Source organism: Bison bison, unplaced genomic scaffold (assembly GCF_000754665.1).
Source record: "Bison bison bison isolate TAMUID 2011002044 unplaced genomic scaffold, Bison_UMD1.0 scf7180017864461, whole genome shotgun sequence".
Classification (NCBI taxonomy): Eukaryota; Metazoa; Chordata; class Mammalia; order Artiodactyla; family Bovidae; genus Bison; species Bison bison.
Genome location: NW_011495023.1, coordinates 11,045,330 through 11,053,761, shown reverse-complemented (window position 1 = coordinate 11,053,761; position 8,432 = coordinate 11,045,330). Strand labels below are relative to the sequence as shown.

Below are 8,432 nucleotides of genomic sequence, written 5' to 3'. Positions count from 1 at the left end.
GGTGAGACCCAGGGGATCGGCTTTGACAAGTCTTCCAGGTGATCCCAATGCTGGCTTAAGTCTGAGAACCACTACCTGAGAGCTAGATCCTGAGCCCTCTTTCCCACTATGGTATCTTTTCTGGACAATCTCATCAAGTGCCATAGGTTTAAATGCCCTATGTGTACAGTTCAGTCACTCAGTCATGTCTGACTCTTTGCAACGCCATGGACTGCAGCACGCCCGGCTTCCCTGTCCATCATCAACTCCCGGAGCTTGCTCAACCTCATGTCCATCGAGTCGGTGATGCCATCCAACCATCTTGTCCTCTGTCATCCCCTTCTCCTCCTGCTTTTAATCTTTCCCAGCATCAGGGTCTTTTCCAATGAGTCAGTTCTTTGCATCAGGTGGCCAAAGTATTGGAGCTTCAGCTTCAGCATCAGTCCTTCCAATGAATATTCAGGACTGATTTCCTTCAGGATTTCCTTCCTCTGTGTACAGGCATTGCCAATTTTTTTCCTTTTCCACCCATATATCTTTTTGAGTTCTAATCTTGCATATCCAATTCCCATCTCAGCAAACAGCCTAACCAACTTCCCGTTTGAATCAGAACCCTAGAAATCTGCTGCACTGAGCCCACTTTATTTATGACGTGAATTATAGCGAATTCTTAGCCATTATAACTCAGGGTAGATCTGATCTATATTTGATGGCAGAAAAAAAGTCATCATATCACAAGTCATCACTTAATGACAGTTTTCAGCCCCATCTCAACTCCAAGAAACTGAGTTACTTTCTCCCCTGGGGCACAGGGGCCTCTGTTCTCTTAAATCCTGGGCCCCTTCCCCCAACACTGGCTCATGGTTCCAATACATTCGTCTTGCTTGCTTGAGAGATTGATGATTGACGTCACCTGCACAAAAGCCTTCTCTATTAGAAGTCTCAACTGAAAGAGAAATACTTGCTGAAAATTTTTTCCGTTCAGTTTCACAAATATTTCTCTTAATGCCCTTTCATAATGCGGTGATGGGCTCACAAATAAGTAACAAATACTAAGTTCCTGCTGATAGACACTGTGTTCGGAATAAGGGAAGTAATGCCTCCTAATTTAATACTTGGCCATTGGACAGTGAGTTGAGTGAGGGTCAATAATCTCAACTCTGAACTCAGACCACTTAAGTTTGATATTTGGTTGTTGCTTACTTGTCCTCTGTAGGATCTGAGGTGGGTTATAAACCATCTCTCTGCCTTATTCCTTTCCCTCCAAATGGGGTTAATAATAGCACTGACCCCCCAGGGTTGTTGAAAAGATTAAATGAGTTGTTGTATGTAAAATGCATAAGCAGTATCTGGCATTAAGTGCCAAGACTTAACTATTGTTAATACATATTTCAGAGCAAATAAACAGAAAGGGTTTGGTGAGAGAGTTAATCTATGTCCTTGAGTGTACTTCTGATGTACACCAATTTTATAATATGCTACTCACTGTGATACAGCTGCTCCCAGGGCTCCAAATGACATTAATTAGCTTGTGATGTTTTGATTGATTCTTGTCTGTGTTTCACAAAGACTTGCCCTGGGTTTTTGCTGCCCTGAGTTGAGGCAATCTAAATCAGGATTCCCAAACAGGAAAAAATAATAAGCAACAATTTCATGTAATGAGAACATAACAAGATTATCAAACATAGCTATTTTAAAATGGCATTGCTATTTTAAAAAAATAATGACATAAAACACAGCTATTAGATGATTTCTTCATCTACCCCAGGGACTGTGGACTTAAGTGCTTGCTGTCAGGCCAGGAGAGGAGATATAATTCTTTCTTTTTGATTGAAGTGGCTCAGAATTGGCCTTTAATTGACCTGGGATAAGAAGAAAAAAGGATTGGGTATAAAAATATAATCAGATTTACTTAAAGCCAGTCAAGGACTTTAACCTACCCCCAAAGGGGTCTTGCTTTATCCTCAAAATCTGGTGAAAGTGTAGAAAGAAAACATGCCACTTTTGTTCTCCAGAAACATGAATGGAATGTAAAACAATGTCTATTTGGTACAGGTTAGGAACTAATATAACAGTACGAGTACCTCTTCCTAGATGCCTTCCAAGTGTGACTCAATGCATAACTTTTAAAAATTAAGTTTATTCATTTCTGTCTGTGCTGGGTCTTCATTGCGGTGAATAGGGCTTTTCATTGCCACGTGTGGCCTTTTTCTAGTTCTGACGAGTAGGAGCTACTCTCTAGTTGCGGGGTCCAGTCTTCTCATTTCAGTGGCTTCTCTTGTTGCCGGGCACGGGTTCTAGAGGGTGCGGGCTTCAGTGGCCGTGGAGCACATGCTTAGTTGCTCTGCGGCAACTAAGTGATCCAACCAGTTAGCTGCTCTGCAGCAACCAGTGATTGAATCCATGTCCCCTACATTGGCAGGCAGATTCTTAACCAATGGACCGCCAGGGAAGTCCCTCAATCCACAATTAAAAGTGTATATCAAAGTAAGTGCATGGCTCTGCACTGAGATTGCCTGTATATGTCATGTGTATTAGTATGTAATGGTTAAGCTTGGAAGAAAAGAGCTCAGAGTCACAAAAGGATGACTCTGGGTTCAATTGTGAGGAACACAGTCCCTTCAGCTTGTTATTTCACCTTTTAAAACCCCAGGTTCCTCATCTGTAGAAGAGAGAGAAAAATAATTTCCACCTCATAGGACTCTTGTGATGATCAAATTAACGAATGTTTTGGAAAGTTCTTAGCATGGTGCCTGGCACAGGATGTATATACTCAAAATAATGTTAGCTATCAATTGTGGTCAGTTGTATGGTTTTGAAAATATTTGATACCTATTGAATCCATGGTCTTAATAAGGCTAGAGAGAGAAATGATTATTAGGCCGGTTTTTCAAAAATATTTATTAGTCTGTGCTGGGTCTTAGTTGTGGCACACAGGATCTTCGATTTTGTTGTGGCATGTGGAGTCTAGTTCCCTGACCAGTGATGGAAACCAGGCTTCCTGCACTGAGAGTGAGGGGTCTTAGCCATTGGACCACCAGGGAAGTCCCTATCAGGCCAGTTTTGTTTTTGTTGTTTTTTCATTTTAGCCATTTATTTATTTATTTTTTCACAGTCTAAATTTTATTTTATTTAACTTACAATGTTGTATTGGTTTTGCCATATATCAAAATGAATCTGTCACAGGTATACATGTGTTCCCCATCCTGAACCCTCCTCCCTCCTCCCTCCCCAACCATCCCTCTGGGTCATCCCAGTGCACCAGCCCCAAGCATCCAGTATCGTGCATCGAACCTGGACTGGCAACTCGTTTCATATATGATTTTATACATATGTCAATGCCATTCTCCCAAATCATCCCACCCTCTCCCTCTCCCACAGAGTCCAAAAGACTGTTCTATACATCAGTGTCTCTTTTGCTGTCTCGTATACAGGGTTATTGTTACCATCTTTCTAAATTCCATATATATGCGTTAGTATACTGTATTGGTGTTTTTCTTTCTGGCTTACTTCACTCTGTATAATAGGCTCCAGTTTCATCCACCTCATTAGAACTGATTCAAATGTATTCTTTTTAATGGCTGAGTAATACTCCATTGTGTATATGTACCACAGCTTTCTTATCCATTCATCAGGCCAGTTTTAAAGGTGAAGAAACGGATTCCAAAAAATTAAGAGACTTGTTCAAGGTCACACTGCACCTTCAGAGCACGATTCTAGGGCTGTTCCATGTTACAGGTTCCTACAGAAGGATTATGCAGCCCTGACTCAGATCCACCCCACGCTGGTGTGTGTCCTCTGCTGGGCAGATACACAAAGGAAAGAGTGGGGCCCATTGTTCTCCACCATCTGTGCTACTCTGGCTAAGATCCAAGCTGAGGCATCTTCTAACTGCTCCATGTATTGCCCTGAGCTTGTTAGGAAAGGTATGACTTCAGATCCCAGAGTTAAGAACCAGGTACTTTCTATTAGTGAAGAGTGTATAATTTTTGCTCTGCAACTTTGGGCATTAAAAAAAAAAAAAAAAGTCATATTAGTTTACTCCTCTAAGCGCAATTAAATCTATGTCCTTTCTCACCAAGGTGGCAGGAATTTACTCATTTTCTCCTCTCCCCCAACTCACATTCGACCTCATGACATAAAAAGGGTCTCTTGTCATGGGTCCAGCAGAGATGCCACTAAAATGCCCAAGGACCTGAGAACGAGGTCCATTTTATATTGTTGTTGTTCAGTCGCTCAGTCGTTTCCGACTCTGCAACCCCATGGACTGTAGCCCACAAGGCTCCTCTGTCCATGGGATTCTCCAGCAAGAATACTAGAGTGGGTTGCCACGCCCTCCTCCAGGGGATCTTCCCAACCCAGGGATCGAACCCAGGTCTCCCACATTGTAGGTGGATTCTTTACCATCTGAGCCACCAGGGAAGCCCAAGAATACTGGGGTGTGTAGCCTATCCCTTCTCCAGGGGATCCTCCCAACCCAGGAATCGAACGGGGGTCTCTTGCATTGCAGGCAGGCTCTTTACCAGCTGAGCTACCAGGGAAGCCTCCATTTTATATTACTCTTATTGATTTGGTGTGTCAGGTCTTAGTTGCGGCACGTGTGATCTTCCTTGTGGTGTGTGGGCTCTCTAGTTGTGGCATGTGGGCTCTAGTAGCTGCAGCACGCCGGCTTAGTTTCCCAGTGGTATGTGCAATCTTAGTTCCCCAACCAGGGATCGAACCTGAGTCCCCTGCATTGGAAGGCAGATTCTTAACCACTTTACCACCAGGGAAGTCCCGTTGAGGTCCATTTTTAAAGCCAAAGATTCCATGCCTAAGATCCTGTGCTGTGCCTAAGACACACCTCCTAGAATTTGCTACCTTTACCAGTGTCCCCATGCTACCCTGGCAGATGAGCAGTGCCCTCTTGAGGCACTCTGCAGACATGCAGTAAGGGTCTTCCCATTTGCTGGTGGCAGCCCTTTCTTCTTCCTGCTGTGCCATTGCCTTTCTCCACCCTTTTCTCCATCCCCCATTTGCAAGCTTCCGAGCACCTCTCCTCTACTGGAGACTTCACCTCCTTTCAACACAAAGCTCCCTAGCTCTGTATGAGAATCCCACGTTATCAGGTCTCAAAATCCTGCTTGCCCTCAGGAAGAACCAAAGGAAAGTATTTCTCCTTCCTTCTGAATCTTCCCCAGTACTGAAAGCAAAACACAAAGGCATATGTCCAGAAACTGGCCTTCCATGTTTCTTTTTTCAGTTTAATGCTTCAAAAAGCATCACATTCGAGCTTAAAATGGAAACATTCTCTATTCTTTCATCACAACCACAGGTTAGGGCTGGCCGACGGACCAACGCTTTGCCAAGGTCCTTTGATTCTTTATGTCTTTGCAAGAAACTGCCTGAATTGTCAGTGTTGGAATTGGCTTCTCTTCGGAAAACAAACCATTATAGAATTCAGACTGGCAAAGCTTATCATCCATTAACTCCAAGGATCACCGCTGATGAAAGAGAGGATAGATTCCCTTCATATTTTCATTAACCTCCAGATAATTTAACTTAAAATTTTTATCTCATTAATCTAGTTTAACCATGGCCAATTTCTCTCAGTACTTAAGTTCTTCAAATGTAGTTTTTCCTTTTCTAAATTTTTATCCTTTCTCAGTTTGGGGTCCAAACACAAAACACTTAGGGGGTAAAGACAGCCTGCATCAGGAACTAGCCCAGGCCTGGGGTCAGAGTGAGAATAAAACCCATAGAGGCCCTCACATGTACACACTAATATTGCCTGGTCCTGTTCTAAGGTTTTCACATATACTGATTCATTTAATCCTTACAACAACTCATTGAGGTTGGTAGTATTATGAGTCCCACTTCATAGCTGAGAAAACGGAGGCGCAGAGAGGTTAAGACATTTTCCCAAGGTTGCACAGCTATCAGATATGAGAGGCAAGAGCCAAGTCTGGAAGTCTGACATCAGTCTGTGCCTTTAACATGCAGCCGTGAGTACCAACCTTAGTTAAGAAGGAAATAAACAGGCTGATGATACAAAGAGCAGATGGGGAGGTCAATTCCCAAGTGCTGATCAGGGAAGGCTATCTAGGAGGCAGCACTTGAGCTAAAACCTGAAGGATGGCAAGGAGCCAGCAATACAAAGAGTGAGGGGGCAGAGGTGAGCATTCTGGGCAGGAGAAACAAGACACACAAAAGCCAAGAATAGGAAAGAGCCATTCACGAGCAGAAAAGTGGCCTGGGTGGCAAAACATAGCAAGGGACTTGGAGAATAATAACATGGGATGACGATGGGGTGGATGCTTCAGGAGCAGTGAGAAGCCCGGATGGTTGTAAGCAGAGATATGGCATGATCTGAGTCGCTTCTACAGTCCCTGGCTGCTGGGGGAACAACAGGGCGAGCAAGAACCAGGAACATAGGGGACCTGGAATCAGGTTATGGAATTCAAGCGGAGAGCGGTCTGGTAGCAACAGACAAGGATGCATGGATAAGGAAGGCTTGGTGCTCAGGACTTGTCAGGCCTCTGAAGAAGTGAAGACTTCATTCCTAAGAGCCAGGGAAACCTGGATGGGTTTAAGCAAAGAAGTCCTGTGATCAGATGTGGGTTTCAGCAGAATGACTCTGGGTGGCGTGGAGAATGTGTTTGAGAGACAAGACTGGGATCCAGTCAGGATACTGCTAGAGACACAACGGTGATAGGTGATACTCACTGACCAAGGCCAGGGGCATGGGTTACTCATGCCACAAAGATTAACCACCCAGCACCAGGCACTGGAACAAGTGAGACAAGGTGCTGGTCTCAAGGAACTTTCCAGAGCTCTTTATGAGGACAGGCTTGGTGATATCTTGACAGTGAAGAATGAACGAAAAGAAGGAGAGGAAAGGTCCTTCTCTCCCTGAGGGGAGATGAAGGATGCTGTTTTGTAAGATAGGGAACCTGGAAAGAGGCTTTGCTTGTGGGTCAACTTGAGTTCAGGACAAACTGAGAGTTCCAATGGCCACAGTGGAAAGGCAGGAGGTAGATGTAGATGGAACCCCAAGACTCTTCTAAGAATGCAAACTAACAGTTGGGAGAGAAATGTTACCTTTGAACATCTCCTTAATCACCACCCGCTAGGTGTTACAGTCTAAACAAATCAGCACCAGAAACAACCTGCTTCTAAAGAATAACATCCCCTCTAAGGGCTTCAGAATACAAGGAGATGGGTTTCAGTGGCAGCATGAGAACTGGGCTTTGCTTAAGAACAATCCCCAAGGACTTCAGAAGTACAGAAACATCCCTTTCAGCTTCCCATTACTCAGATTCAGACAATCAAGTCCTCCACCCAGGAGCATGGTGATCACCACAGCTTGAGATAAGATGGGTAGGCCTTATCATAGGTGTTAACTTTCCCTCCAACACTATCTGCACAGGCAGTTTACCTTCTGTTGATTGACAGACCTCAAGCTGTCAGATATGTTTCCCAGAGATCTTTAGAGAAGACACAAGCTGTGTCTGGTAAGATCAGTTGGAAGACAGGATGTGTGAGATTTCTTTTCATTATAACATAAAGTTTGTAAGTTTTCACTCCTGCCAGTGCCCTGGAAATAATGGTGCCAGTACACTAGAGTCCCCATCAAACCAGGGTGAAAGGGGAACCAGCCCCTCCCTTGAAGGATGGATAGGTGGATGGATGGATCCTGGGAATTCAAGGGAAGAGTGAGTTCTAGAGAAAGATTTTACCTCTGAGACAAGCTGGCTTTTCCACCTTCACTAAGCGGGTGCTCCTGTCTGCTTCTCCCTTTATTTCATCAACCGTGTTTTGACAATTCCTTTAGAAAAAAAGAAAAGAAAACGTGTCTAAGGCAAATTGAGCTCCTGAAGTAATAAACATTTAGACATACAATGTGAATTGAGTTATTGTTCTCGGTCGGGATAGTCTCCCAGTCTGTTTCTCTTTTTTTGAAGAGAGACCGTGTCAGGCCGTCTTCCTCCCCCGGGCTCTGAAGGGGAGTCTCCCCTCCGCAGTAATTGTTGCGAATTCTGACAATAGCCCACGACTAGGTTATCTCACAGGAACTTCCATTTCCAAAGAGTTGAGGGGAGATTAATGCAAGAAAACTGGACTAGATCGAGGGAGAAGAGCCGACCCTTCAGCCAAGTTTAACCAAGGTAGCCTTTTCCTGGGTCTCCCAGGTGGGAGGGGGCCTCTCGCGGTGGGTTTCGGTGAGATTTGCTGGGGACAGAGTCGGGGTCCTCGGGTCCGGAATCCCCGCTCTCCTTCGCACAGCCTCTGCTGTTCGGCGGCTGATTCAGGACCTAACTTTGTCCCGATCGCTTGCGAAGCAGAGAGGGAACCGGGGGCTCGGCCAGCTCGGCGGTACCGGGGACCTCCGGGCTGGGCTGGGGCCGGGCCCGGCCGGGCGCGTTCATTGTCTAGGTGCGGGCGGCGCTCCGGGGCCCTGCGGCGGGCGCGGA

The 8,432-nt window shown here is 45.0% G+C and overlaps 1 protein-coding gene across 4 annotated transcripts in view; it reads left to right on the top strand.

Annotated features, from left to right (window-relative positions):
* FRMD4A (FERM domain containing 4A) overlaps positions 1–8,432 on the top strand; it is a 373,568-nt gene that overhangs the window by 108,457 nt on the left and 256,679 nt on the right. Inside the window, exon 1 of one of the 4 annotated variants that reach the window (XM_010859945.1) lies at positions 7,782–8,126. The exons of the other annotated variants lie outside the window; for them this stretch is intronic. The gene's annotated coding sequence lies outside the window, so the exon portion shown is untranslated. Of the gene's footprint in view, positions 1–7,781; positions 8,127–8,432 lie in introns of those variants that run through there. 4 annotated transcript variants of the gene reach the window in all.